Source organism: Hemitrygon akajei, chromosome 3, assembly GCF_048418815.1.
Source record: "Hemitrygon akajei chromosome 3, sHemAka1.3, whole genome shotgun sequence".
NCBI lineage: Eukaryota > Metazoa > Chordata > Chondrichthyes > Myliobatiformes > Dasyatidae > Hemitrygon > Hemitrygon akajei.
In genome coordinates, this window is record NC_133126.1 from 142,206,056 (window position 1) to 142,221,690 (window position 15,635).

Here is a 15,635-nt window from a genome sequence, read left to right on the forward strand (position 1 = left end):
TCTGCTCATTATTTACAAACTGAATTGGTGATATCAAACTAAAGAGACGAGATATTTCATTGCTTTCCTCTGGAATGTGAGATCTTCCGATTTTTACAACCACAGAGAAAGATATAGCTATTGCATGCTACCAGGATTTTTTGAAGTAAACCCAAGAGCATTATACCCCATTGGAACAACATGTTTGGTGGCATATAAGGGTATTTGCATTTAAAGAAAACATTCTGCACCCCAATCCTCTAAAGTTTAGGTACCAATATAAACTAATGAGAACGATTTAGCCTTCAGCAACATGAAAAAGAACAACTTTGATTTTACCAATTAAGCTATATCAGTTTTTCCACCTCAAAAATGAACACACCTGCTTAATAATGTTGCCAAATATTACACTGAACTGAAACATGATTCCTATTCTCTTTGCATAGATGCTGCCAGTACTTTTTGATTTTGGTTTTGATTTCTAGCATTTACAGTTTTTGATTTCCATTGCAAGGTATTAAATTTGAATTAAATGGATTACTTCAACATCACCATAGAACAATCGTATACTTCTCTCATACTGCAACTACATTTAGCCTCTTCAGTCATCAGTCAGTATAACAAGAACAATTTCAACGTGATTTGGATTAACAGTCTGGTGCACCATTTAATACAATTCAAGGGAAAACAATTTCTTATGTTAATAAAATTTCAATCTTTAAAACAAAGGTATTTTAGCCATAATTATCTGGCAATTGTTTCATGTATGTAATCATCCATTAAGTGGGAGTTTAAAAAAAATAGTCAAAACAGGAGGTGTCACTGTTATGACCATCATTAACTTTTCACCTGTAATTGGCCTTGAGAAGTAAACTACCTTCTCTGGGAGGAGGAGATGTTTCTCTGACTGCAGACTGGAACTGCAAGGGTGAAGAGTGAAGAAAGTTGCCTGCTGAGCAATTTTGCAGATGATACAAAAATTGGTGGAGTGGAGAATAGTGAGGAAGGTTGTCAAAAGATAAAACAGAACAAGGGTCATTTAGAAACTTGGGCAGAAAAATGGCAGGTGGAAATTAATTCAGATAAGTGGGAGGTATTGCATTTCAGATTGACATAGCTTGCAACATTTAAGAAGTATGTAGATGGAAACAGGAATAGGCAGGGGGCAAAGGAATATTGTCCATGCGTGGGTAGATGGGATCAGTTAGAGAGGAAGTTTTGTAGTACAAGAAATTCATACCTTCCTCCTGCTTCAGGCAAGAGGCAAGCATAACATGTTCTCTGCAGTGCAACCTCTTTCCATAAGTAGATCAAAGAAGTTGTAGTGTCAGATAGACATAAATAGAGGAGCATCAGCTGCTGGAAGAGCTGGTAAGTAGCGAGCATACAAATATTGAATGATATTAAATATGTACCAATTTAATGAAATATAAAATAGCTGACAGCTTAGCAAGAAGAAAATATCAAGTTAATTTTCATATATTTTATTTACTTTAGCTTGATGGAGCTCAATAAGGAAGAAAACATCCAATAGTTGAAAGGATGATGTTAGCTGATATGTGGGACTGTTAACAAACTGATGGAATGGTTCACTTAAATGGACTTTTTCCCCATAATATTTTTGCCTTAGAGTTCTGGAAGTTTACAGCTCTGGCTAAACCTCGAAGTTATAATAAAAAGGATTGATTGTATATGATCAAACATATACAATTAATCCCTTTTCTCTTCTCAACTTGCAGGGCAAATTCACTTTATCTTCATCCCATTTTCACCAAGGTTTTAATGAAATATCAACTTAGAACATGTTAGAATAATGAGTAGCTTTCATGCCCAATAGGAACTAATCTGAGATTGCATCAACTCATTTCATTTAAAACCCTTTGTGCTGAAAAAGGAATGATAATTTCCATTCCATCAATCTAGATTTAATGCAAGCAGAGGTGAAAAAAAATGCTCCAAATCACATTACTAGCCATTTCCTCACTAACACTTTATATTATTTCTTCCTTAATCCTGCTGTAGTGATATAATTTATATTAATGACATTTATGATCGTATACTAAAGATTATAGTAATTCTTGCAGAGAACTCACTTTATTTCAGTAGCAGAAGATTAATGATTCATGCATTATTTCTCTTTGTCAAAGAAAATTAGGATACACTTCAGAAATACATCATGATAAGAAGTTTGAAATTCAAAATTCCTCATTTAGAGGACTGCGGCAGCAATCAAGAATGGTGCTTTAAGAAGGCTACAAATTCCCGTGATATAAAACTTGGTGATAAAAGTGATTAATCTTTTATTCCACTGACAGAATTCAATACCAGAGTGTGCTGAGAGTCAAATGAACTCCTGATTGGAAATATTGTGGGTGTGGGGCCAATGTGTACCCTGTTTACATACTCATTAGGAAATAGGACCATGATTATAAAATTAAGGCATAACACATAGTATTTTGAAATTACATTGATGAACAAAATAGTTGTTACATTTTAAAAGCATGCATATTTATCTCAGACTCACCAAGCATCATTGTAGATAACATTTAGGAAAATCTAAATGAGGCAAAGAAAGAGCTTGTTGATATCTAGTTTCACTTAAGAAATATCGCAAATGATTAGGAAGTTAGGTAGGGCCTGAGGAGAAAGAAACAAAGTTAATAGTTCAGATCAATGACTCTTTATCAGACTAAGAATAGTGAAAGTGGACATTTTTAAAAGTTGCATAGAGTAGAGCCGTAGAGAGAACAAATATATGTTTATGAAGGAAAGGAGAGTAAAGATGCACAGGTGACCCAATGCTTTTGGTATGTTCAAGATAATAGAGGAATAACCTGTCCTCACTCATACATCAAAAAGGGCGTAGAAAGTATTTACCAATATTAATCCAGAGATGACGGACTTCAGCTATGTAGATCAACTGGAATAGATTTGATTCTTTTCTGTGGATTAGAGGAGATTGCAGGGAGTCATTTAAGATCATGAAGAGTGCAGACAAAGCAGATGGAGGGAAATTGCTCCCCGCTGCGGAAGAATCAAGAACTAGGGAACATGGAAGAAGAATGATAAAGAACAAAAGATAAAAGATAAAAAAATAAAATTTCTGAATGAGAGGTTAAGTTCTGGATTGAAGGCAAGGTCAGTAGTGGAGGCAGATTCATCTATAGCTTCAGGAATTTACAGGCTATGAGGAGAGGGCAGGAGTACAGAATCAGATGGATTGTTATTGCAAATAACTGGTATGAAATTGATTAGTCAAGTGGCCTCCTTCATTGCTGTAACCATTCCGAATCCAGTTTAACATCACAGGCAAATGTCCTCATTGGAGGATCAGAGTTGGAGAGGGTCAGCAACTTTAAATACCTCGGTGCTATCATTTTGGAGAATTTGTCTTAGGCCCAGCCTGTAAATGCAATTATGAAGAAAGCACAGCAGCACCTCTACTTCCTTAGGAGTTTGCAAAGATCCAGCATGACATCTAAAACTTTGACCAACTTCTATAGTTGTGTGGTGGAGACTTTATTGACTGCCTGCATCAGAGCCTAGTAAGGAAACACCAATGCCCTTGAGCAGAAAATCTTACAAAAAGTACTAGATAAGGCCCAGTCCATGATGGTAAAGCTCTCCCCACCACTGAGCACTCCACATGATGTGCTGTTGCAGGAAAGCTGCATACATCATCATGGATCCTCACCACCCATGTCATGCTCTTTTCTCACTGCTGCCATCAAGAAGAGGGTACAGGAGCCTTAGGACTCACACTACCAGATACAGGAACAGTTATTAGCCTTCAAACATGAGGCTTTTGAACCAAAGGGGATAACCACTCAACTTCACTTGCCCCATCATTGAAATTCTCCCACAACCAATGGACTCATTTTCAAGGAATTCTCATCTCATGTTCTTGATATTTATTGTTATTTATTTAAAAAGAGCCTTGACCAACAGCCAATCCAGACATTTGAAGTTTGGAGAGGAGCTAACTTGAATTGGGTCCACTGCCCGAGCAGAAACAGCAGCAGTGGGTCACTGCAGCAAAATAGAGTTTTGACCAGCAGCCAATCCAGACATCGGAAGTTTTGGGATGGGGAGAATTCAGTCAGGTCACCACCAAAGTACAAATGGCAGCAGCAGGTCTTTATAGTGAAAACGAGCTTTGACTAGTGGCCAGTCAATGTTTAGAATTGATTAGCAAGAGCAAATTAAAGGAAGGCAAGCACAGTGGCCATCAAATGAGTAGAGAGAGTCAGAGTGGTGATCTAGGCCAGGGGTGTCAAACTCATTTTAGGTCACGGGCCGGATTGAGCAAAATGCAGCTTCATGCGGGCCGGATCAGTAAGACGCGTGCGAACGCAGCTTTCGTTGCCTCCGTTTTTTCAGCCTGCTCTCATGTGTCTCAGTCTCTGCTATAACTACAAAGTGTTTCACTTTACAAATTCCGTTTCTTATGAAGAAGACTGCTGAGCAAGACTGCCGAATAAACACTAAAAACCCTGAAAACCTGGTACCTGAATAAACTCAGCATTAGCCATATCATACGCCATAGGCGCTTCGATTACTGGGGCCAGCTTTAATAGTAATTAGATATTATCTCGCGGGCCAAAGATAATTCCACCGCGGGCCGGATTTGGCCCGCGGGCCTTGAGTTTGACATATATGATCTAGAAGCTTAAACTCTTTGAGACTTCAATGAAGAGCAGCTTCAATCAGAGAAGGCAAAGAAAAGCAAAGCTCAAGGTTAAGTTTTTCCCCTTCCTTTCTTTATATCTGCTTAGCTAGGATAGTAGAAATTCTAGGTAGGATAGTTGAATGTTCCTCTTGCGGGATGCTGGCAGGTAGGGAGACCGCCAGTGTCCCTGACGACTATAACTGCGAGAAGTGCATCCAGCTTCAGCTTCTAACAATCTGCGTTAAGGAGTTGAAGCTTGAACTGGAAGATTTCCAGATCATTGGCGAGGCTGAGAGGATGACAGATAGGACATATAGAGATGTAGTTACACCCAAGGTGCAGGACCCAGGAAACTGGGTGTCAGCTAGGAAGGAGAAAGGGGTTGAGGAGCCAGTGCAGAATGCCCATGTGCCCATCCGCCTCAACAACAGGTATATCTCTTTGGATTATGTCGGATGGAATGACCTAACAAAGGAAAGTCACAGTGATCAGGTCGGAAGGAAGGGAAAAGAAGCACATTGTGGTTATAGGGGATTCATTAGTAGGGGAATGGACAGTAGATTCTGTGGATGAGAATGAGAGTCCTGAATGGTATGATGCCACCCAGGTGCTGGAGTCTGGGATATCTCAGGTCAAGTCCTTGGCATTCTTAAGTGGAAGAGTGAACAGCTTGAAGCTGTGGTCCATGTAGGTATCAATGACATGGGTAGGACAAGTGATGAGGTGCTACATAGGGAGTTCAGCGTGTTAGGTGCTAAATTCAAGAGCAGGACCTCCAAGGTTGTGATCTCATGCCACACGTTAGTAAGGCCAGGTCTAGAAAGATTACACAGTTTAATATGTGGCTAAGGAGATGTTGTAGCAGGGAAGGCATAAGATTTTTGGATCATTGGGCTCTCTTACAGAGAAGGTTGGACCTGTATTGAAAGCACAAATTGCTCCTAAACTGGAGGGGGACTAATATCCTGGTGGGGAAGTTTGTTAATGATGCACAATGGGGTTTCAATTAGAGTTGCAGGTGGATAGGAAGCAGCGTGCCAGAACAGTTAGTGGAGAGGTTGTGAAGGCAGATATTGGTAAGACCTCAGACAAAGTTAGTAATCAAAAGGTTGTTCATGGTGTGACTAGTGTCCTGAGCTGCGTATACTTCAATGCAAGAAGTATCATAGGAAAGGCGGATAATAGTGTTGAAGATGAGGTGAGCTGGCTTACCAGCAGAGGCAGTGTGTAGTGAGGAGAGGCAAAATTGTACTCAGCAGGATGAGTTGCAGTGTAAAAGGCAGACAAAATCGAAAAAAGTGAACACAGGACTGAAGGTGTAATATCTGAATGAGCACAGTATACAGAAAAAGACAGATGAACTTGCAGTACAGTTGCAGATTGGCAGGTATGACTTTGTGGCATCACTGAATCCATGGCTGAAAGAAGATTATAGCTGGGAGCTTAACGTCCAAGAACACATATTTTTTCAAAAGGATGGGCAGGATGGCAGAGGGGGTGGTGATGCTCTGTTGGTAAAAATGAAATCAAATCATTAGAAAGTGGTGACATAGGGTTGGAAGGTATTGAATTATTATGGATGGAGCTAACGAACTGCAAGGGTAAAAAGACCCTGATGGAAGATGTATGCAGACCTCCAAACAACAGTAAAGGTGTGATCTACAACTTACAATGGGAGATAGAAAATGCATGCCAAAAAGGGCAATGTTGCAGTAGTCATGGGGGACTTCAATCTGGTAGATTGGGAAAATCAGGTTGGTGCTGGATTACAAGAGATGGCTTTTTAGAACAGCTCATTGTTGAGCCCACTAGAGGATCAGCTATTCTGGATTGGGTGTTGTGCAATTAAGTGGAATTGATTAAAGAGCTGAAGGTGAAAGGATCCTGATGGGAAACTGATCAAATATGATCGAATACACTATGAAATTTGAGAAGGCGTAGCTAAAGTCAGATGTATCAGTTATACAGTGGAGTAATGGGAATTACAGAGGCATGAGAGAGGAGTTGGCCAGAATTGATTGGAAAACAACATTGGCAGGAATGATAGCAGAGCAGCAATGGCTGGAATTTCTGGAAGCAATTCAGAAGGTACAGAACAGATACACCCCAAAGAGGAAGAAGTATTCTAAAGGAAAGATGACACAAGTGTAGCTTACAGGAGAAACCAAAGCCAACATAAAAGCCAAAGGAGGGAATATAATAGAGCAAAAGTGGGAAGTTAGAGGAACCAACAGAAGGCAATGCCATGGTCCCATCTGGCAATTCCCCATCTTGCTATTACCTCCTTAATGGGGCCTTAATCCCCTCGTCTAATTTCCAATCATTTCCAGTTCCACTAAATACAGGACACCTGGTTCCCATTAGCGAACATAGGATAAAACTCGGGAGTCACAACCATGCTTTGCCAGTTCGTTGGTTGACTCTAGTGTGAGTAAACCTCGTTTCCTGATTGTCAGTTCTAAGCACTGCATCATTTTCTGGATAATCTACATAAACCTTGTCTCTGTGTGAAGGCTCTCCTGGATACCGGTTCCTCATTTGTGACGGTGCTAATGCCTCATGACTCTGCCTCCGTGCCTGTGTCCTGCACTTAGGTTTGTCTTCAGCCTCGTCCTTGCAACAGGCAACTAAAAAAGTCATTAAGATGGTAAATATGGAATGTGAAATTAAGCTAACCAACCATAGTAAAGAGGGTAATAAAGATTTCTTCAGGTACATGAAGTGTAAAAGGAAAGTGAAAGTGGATATTGGAACACTGGAAGATGATCCTGAAGAGATAGTAATGGGGACAATGAAATAGTGGATGAACTGAATAAGTATTTTGCACTAGTCTTCACTCTGGAAGACACTAGAACTATGGTGGAAGTTCCAGGGTGTTAGGGATCATGAAGTGTGTGAAGTTACCATTACTAGAGAGAAGTTTCCTAGGAAATTGAAAGGTCTGAAGGTAGTTAAGTCACCTGGACCAGATGGTGTACACCTCAGGGATCTGAAAGATGTGGCTGAAGAGATCGTGGAGGCATTAGTAATGATCTTTCAAGAATCACTAGGTTCTGTAATAGTTCTAGAAGGCTGGAAAATTGCAAATGATACTCTACTCCAAGAAGAGACAGAGATAGAAGAAAGGAAACTTCAATGGTTGGGAAGATGTTGGAGTTGATTAATAAAGATAAGGTCTCATGGTACTTGGAGGCACATGATAAAATAAGCTGTAGTCAGCATGGTATCCTCAAGGAAAAATTGTGCCTGGCAAATCTGTTGGAAAGCAGGATAGACAAAGAAGAATCACTTGATATTGTGTACTTGGATTTTCAGAAGGCCTTTGACAAGATGCTACACATGTCAGTACATAACAAGCTACGAGCCCATGATATTACAGGAAAGATTCTTGCATGTATAAAGCAGATGCTGATTGGCAGAAGGCAAAGGGAATAAAGGGAGCCTTTTCTGATTGGCTGCCAGTGACTAGTGGAGTTCCACAGGGGTCTGTGTTGGGACAGATTCTTTTAACATTATATGTCAGTAACTTAGATGATGAAATTGATGGCTTTGTTGCAAGGTTTGCAGATGATATGAAGATAGGTGGTGGGGCAGGTAGTTTTGAAGAAGTAGAGAGGCTACAGAAGGACTTGCACAGATTAGGAGAATGGGCAAAGAAATGGCAGATGGAATGCAGTGTCAGGAAGTGTATGGTCATGCACTTCTGTAGAAAAAATGAAAGGTTTGACTATTCTCTAAATGGAGAGAAAATACAGAAAAAAAACTGATGTGCAATGGGACTCGGCAGCCCTTGTGCAGGATTTCCTAAAGCTTAATTTGTAGGTTGAGTCTATGGCAAGGAAAGCAAATACAATATTAACATTCATTTCAAGAGGACTAGAATATAAAAGCAAGGATGTAAAGCACTGGTGAGGCCTCACTTGGAGTAATGTGAGCAGTTTTAAGCCCCTTATATTTGAAAGGATGTGCTGAAACTGGAGAAGGTTTAAAGGATGTTCATGATAATGATTCCAGGATTGAATAGCTTGTTATATGAAGAGTGTTTGATTGCTCTGGCCTATATTCACTAGAATTCAGAACAATAAGGGGTGACCTCATTGAAACCTATTGAATGATGAAAGGCCTTGATGGTGAGGATGTGGCGAGGATGTTTCCTATGGTGGGGGAGTCTAAGACAAGAACCTTAGAATAGAGGGTCATCCTTTTAGAACAGAGATGAGGAGGAATTTCTTTAGCCAGGGAGTGGTGGATCTGTGGAATCCTTTGCCTGCCACAGGCAGCCGTGGAGTTCAAGTCTTTATGAATATTTAAAGCAGAGGTTGATAGATTCTTGACTAGTCAGAGCATGAAAGGATATGGGGAGAAGGCAGGAGACTGGGGCTGAGAGGAAAATTAGATCAGCCATGATGAGATGGCAGAGCAGGCTTGAAGGGCCAAATAGCTGAATTCTGCTCCTATATCTTATGGTCTTATTTATCATTATTTATATTTGTAATTATGCAGTTTGTTCTCTTTTGCCCACTGGTGTAACAGCCAAGTTGGTGTAGTCTTTCATTGATTCTGTTATGGTTATTATTTTATTATGGATTTATTGAGTATGCCCACAAGAAAATGAATCTTTGGGTTGTATACAGTGACATACAAATTTACTTCAAACTTGTTTTGCTGCAGCAGTATATTTCAATACATACTAATAAAAACTATAAACAGTAAGTGCGTGTGTGTATATAGTAAACAAGTAGTGCAAAACGAGAGGGAAAATATACTGAGGAAGTGCTCATGGGTTGATTGTCCATTCAGAAATCTGATGTCATTGGGAAAGAAACTGTCCCTGAAACATTGAAATTATGTCTTCAGGTTCCTGTACCTCGTCCTTGAAGGCAGCAATGAGAGCAGGGCATGTCTTAGGTGATGGGGATCCTTAATGATACATACCTCCTTTTTATGAGCATCAACTTTTGAAGATGTATGGGATGCTGGGGAGGCTAGTGCCCATAATGGAGCTGACTGAGTTTACAATTTTCTTCAACTTTTTCCAATCCTGTACAGTGGCCACTCCATACTAGACAGTGATAGATCTAGTTAGAATGCTCTCCATGAAATATCTGTAGAAATTTGCAAGTATCTTTGGTGACATACTAAGTCTCCTCAAACTCCTAATGAAATATAGCCACTGTTGTGCTTTCTTTGTAAATGCATCAATATGCTGGGCCTAGGATAGATCCTCAGCTATTCAGTGATTCTATACCCAAACTATCAGGAAACCAGCAATGCCCAAACACCATGTCTTTGAAAATCTAAGCCTCTGTCTGTTTCTTCTCAAAAGAAGTAACAACAATACACTTTAAATACCTGGGGAGAGATTATGCCAAATCCTTTCTCTTGCTCCTTCAAGCTTGGAAAGGTTACTTGAAAACAAACCAAACTGCGCAGAGACTGAGTGAGGGAATCAACACTGTATGATGCCCCTCCAAGTAGTTCCAAGTTGAAAGAAAATATGTTTAATCCATTATTACAAAACCAGCAAAGGTAAATGATCTTGTAGTGGTATTAAAAATAAGCATAACCAAAATCAGCGAAATGACAAAATAAGCAGAAGAGTAATTAACCTTCAACCAAAAAAAATTAGCCATGTCCCTGGCTGCCTCTAACTAACTAGGACAAAGTGTGGATAGTTAACCTCATTCATTTGCTTCTATCATGCCTGAAGCCATGTAATAAACTACCACAGCCCATAAAACATGCATCACAAAATACAATACAGAGAGACAAAAAATAGATACATGGCTCCTACAAAGCTCTTGTGAGGAAGACTTCCATCTCCTCCTATTCTCAGTGTACAGAAGATTAAACTCAGGTTCTAGAATTGCTTTCTACTTCTGAGACCTGATCTGCAAAACATGGCAAGTATTGAGTGTCCATTACACCTGCCTAATCAATTTGATAGAAGTATTATTGAACCGCAAGAAATTTGCTCTCCAGTGATGAACTCTAATGTTACAGCACAGGTGGGTACTTGCCAATAAAAATCTGTTAGGATATTCTGCATTTTCATGTTTGTTAACAGCTCCTGAGCTTATAGGTGTTAAGAAGGGGAATTCCATAATTTCATGCTAAATTATTGCCATGTTTCTGAAAAAATCTTCCAGAGATTGAATTACAATCCATTTAATGCACTCCTTCCTAACAATGTTTTTAAAAAAACATCTGTTTAATGATCAAGTTTCTAAACCTGCATGTTTTCCTCTTACTTCGACTTACTGTAATTCACCCTTTACTGCATTGATAACTTAATATATTCAATAAGAATGAAGTATCTAATATAAAAATTACTACTTCTGATCATTTATCCATTAAATCAAAACACCATTAAACAGAATGGAACATTCGTCACTACCATGTTCTTTTATGTTCATCTGAGCTGCTTTAGTAGGAAGAGTGAACCAATTTACCTGGTTATGGCTCTCACACTGCCACACAAGGGACAGACATAACAGAATTCGAGGTACTGAGATTACTGTGTCTGAGAAACGCTTACAACAAATATTTACCTTGGGAAACTTATTCATCAGTGGGAAAATATAGATACACAATTCAAAATCAGACCTGTTATTAGTTTCTTGGTAACAACCTCTTAACAGTCAGTAAGAAAGGTGTCCATGAAAGACCATAAATACATCTTGAAATTAATTAATTTAATATCCCAACAAGTCAATTTAAGACAAACAAGATTCAGGAAATTGCTAATCTTGCTCCTGGCCTGTTCTGATTACCCTCAATGGATTTGTTCCCCCATAAGGACAAAGGCTTGCAGTTAGTTTTGCTTCTTGAAGAAGAGTCTCACTCTGGAGCATAGTGCACAAAACCCCAGGAAATGAACATTCCCTATTAGTTTTAAAGAGGACAAATGACTGAAGTTGCAAGTGTAACAATTACATTTCTCAAGAAGCTCCAAGCATTTGTAATACACATTATAAGTGTAAATTCACAAGAATATTTTTAACACTTTCTCAGACCATTATATTGGTTTATCATGGAAAAAACAAAAGGTATGCTCACTACCAGCCTACAATCACTCAGAATTAATCTATGTCTAGCATTTATTTGTCCAATATTAAGTAAATCTTTAAGAAAATTTTTTATTCCTTTGACTCTCACTCCAAAGAAGCACAAGTAAGAAAATCCATTCTGAAGTTACAATTAAGATAAGCAAAGAAAATGTGCAAACAATAATGTTATTTTATCACCTAGAGATAAGTTCCAGAATTATTAAATTTAAGTTTTAGTACCTTCTTATTGCAGAAATGGAAACTGTTTCTAATTGTCAAATTGCATTTAGATTAACATGAAAAGAAGGAAAGTGTCAATTTAAAGGCTTAGTTATTTACATATATATTGTTCAAGTTAATAGGGGTATCAGTGATTTTTTTTCTGAGAAATAGGGAAGTATTTAGAGCATGGAGCGTTCAGAAATTGGAAAGGAAATAGGTTCAGGTAGCACATTCCTTTCTGACTGATAATGTTCTGGCTTTTATTCCCATATTCCTAATTATCAACTTGTATCAAAATTGTTCAGAAATTTCTTTTTTTATAACATCAAACTCCAACAGTCAAGTCGAGCTGATTGGGTAAGAATGGTCTCTCCATTGCATTTAGGTGTATTGCTTTAGAGTTTAATTTCTATTTCAACACACACAGAGTGGGCTGGAGGAATTCAGCAGGTCAGGCAGCATCTATGGAAATAAATAAATAGTCTATGTTTCGGGCCAAGACCCTTCATCAGGACTGGAAAGGAAGATGCTAGAATAAAGAGGTGGGGGGAGGGGAAGTAGAATCGCCAGAAGGTGATCGTTGAAGCCAGGTGGGTATGAAAGGTAAAGGGCTGGAGATGGAGGCATCTTATAAGAGAGGCGAGTGGACCATAGGAGAAAAGGAAGGAGGAGGGGACCCGGAGGAGATGATAGGCAGGTGAGAAGAGATAAGAGGTCAGAGCGTTTAGGATTCATTCCTATTTGTTCACTTTCAGTCAGTAATTGTCACATTGTCTTATTTTTTGTTTATGTTTAATCCATCAAAACAGTCACAGACAATAAACATTGTCTGTTTCTATTATCCTTGAAAAATGATGGTGAGCCATCTTGTCCATGAGTTTATGGTGGGCCTACCATGCTGTCTGAGGGAACTTAAGAGTTTAGCAAAATTTTGCTGAAGTAATGGTGATCCATTTTTCAAGTCAGATTGGTGTGTAACTTGGGAAAGGATATAAAGGGGATAAATTTTCTATTGCATTTGTCTTGCTCAAGCTAGGGAGCTTGTTTCTCAAGAAGTCTTAGTGAAATAATGGCAAGAACTACAGCCATTGCATGTCATTTGTAGAGGGAATGAAGGATTGAGTTGATCAAGTAAACAGTTTTGTCTTGGATAGATTCAGGCCTTGTTAGTATTATTAGAGCTCAAATCATCCAGATAATTGGAGAATATTCCATCAGAATGCTGGCTTGTGCCTTATAGATATCTTGAAAACTAGACTGTATGATGACCTTTGATCACTTTAACCTGCTTTGTGTTTTCATCAATATTTCAGTCTTATTGCAATAGCTTTATAATGCCAGATTTTCATAACATATTGAATATTAGTAAGTAAGGGAAGGTGATGATGAAAAGCCTGCCAGCAGTGGGTAGATACTGATGCCACACAGTGTTGTATATGAATGAAGTATTTGTATGTGTATTCTTCTGAAATATATGCAGAGCTTGAGAGATTAGGGCAACAAAGAGGCAGATGCACGAGGGAGACGAGCAGTTATGGAATTGCCTTGTGTCAGTAGACTGGGCATTCTTCAAGCACTCATCTGTGGATCTGAATGAATACATCATGGTTGTAACAAACCTCATTACAATGGCTGTAGATGAATGTAGAGTCATTCAGAGTCTTCCCCTATCAGGGGCCCAGGATGAACCAGGAGATCCAAAATCTGAGGACCAGATCAGAGGCACTGAAGTGTAGAGACCAAGAAAGTTACAAGAGGACTAGGTATGATCTCTGGAAAGTTATCTCATGGGCAAAGTGGAAATTCCGTACCAAATCTGAATTAACAACGGATGCTCAGCAGTTGTGACAGGGCCTGAATGCTATCATCTTCTATAAAGTTAATTCAAGTAACATGGAGCCAGCAGGGCCTTACTCCCAGCTGAGCTCAATGGCTTCAATGCTCGGGTTGACCACCAGAATATCGAGGAACCATCGCAAACTCCTATGATTCTAGGATCTCAGACTCTGAAGTCAAAGTGCGGGCTGTTTTCAGGAGGGTGAAACTATGGAAAGCATCTGGAATGAAGAGGTACCTGACCACATACTAAAGACCTGTGCTAATCAGCTGACTGGTGTGTGCACTGAGATCTTTAACCTCTTACTTTGGCAGTGTGTGGTACCCACCTGCTTCAAGCAGGCTTTAAATATACTGGTACCCAAGAAGAGAGTGCTGTCCTGCCTCAATGACTATCATCCGATTACACTTACATCCTCAGTAATGAGTTGTTTTCAAAGGTTGATGATAAAATTTATCAACTCCTGTCTGATAAGCAACTTGGATCTGTTCAAATTTGTCTACTGGAGCAACACGTCTACAGTACATGATATCTATTGGCTCTTCACTCAACCCTAGAACATCTGGACAACAAAGATGCATACATCGGGATGCTCCCTATCAACTGCAGATCAGCATTCAATACTATCATTCCCTCAAAACTAATCAATGAGCTTCAAGATGTTGGCCTTAGTACTTCCTTGCAAAATAGAATCTGTATTTTCCTCACTTGCAGTCCCCACTCAGTTTGAATTGGCAACAACAGCTCTTCCAGAATATCTATCAACAGAGGTACACCACAAGGCTGTGTGCTTAGCCCCCTGCTCTGCTCTCTTTATACTTATGAATGTGTGGCTAAGCACAGCTCCAATGCCATATTGAATTTTGCTGGTGGCACCACTGTCCTAGACCGAATCAAAGATGGTGATGAATCAGTACATAGAAGGGAGGTTGACAATCTGCTGAGTGATGTCATAACAACAACCTCTCACTTAATGTCAGCAAGACCAAGGAACTGATTGTAGACTTCAGGAGAGGGAGACCAGAGGTCCACGAGCCAGTCCTCATCAGAAGATCAGAGGTGTGAGGGTTTGCAACTTTAAATTTCTAGGTTTTACTATTTCAGAGGACCTGTCCTGGGCCGAACATGTAAGTGCAATTATGAATAAAGTACGGCAGCAACTCTACTTCCTTAGGAGTTTGTGGAGATTCGGCATGACATCTAAAGCTTTGATAAACATCTATATATGTGTAGTAGAGAGCTTACTGACTGGCCACATCAGAGCCGGGTATGGAAACACCAATGTGCTCGATTGGAAAATCCTGCAAAAAATAGTGGATTCAGCCCTGACTAGCACAGGAAAAGCCTTCCTAACCACTGAGCACATCTACATGAAACACTGATGTAGGAAAACAGCATCCATCATCAGGGATCCCCCACACCTAGGGCATGATATCTTCTCACTGCTGCCTTCAGGAAGAAGGTACCAGACCCTCAGGACTCACACCACCATGTTTAAGAACAGTTACTACCCCTCAACCATTAGGCTCTTGAACCAAAGGGGATGAATTCACTCATCTTCACTTGCCTTGTCATTGAAATGTTCCCACAACCAACGGATACACTTTCAAGGACTCTTCATCTCAACATTCTTGCCATTTATTGCTATTTATTTTTATTTTCATTTGCAGTTTGTTTTCTTCTGCACTCTGGTCAAACGCTCTAGTTGGCCGGTCTTTCATTCTGTTAGAGTTACTATTCTATAGATTTGTTGTGTATGGCCACAAGAAAATGAACCTTAGAGTTGTATATGGTGATATATGTGTATTTTGATACTAACATTTACTTTGATCTTTTGAAATAGAGCTGCAACTTACTTAGTATTCTCCTGACTGTTTTA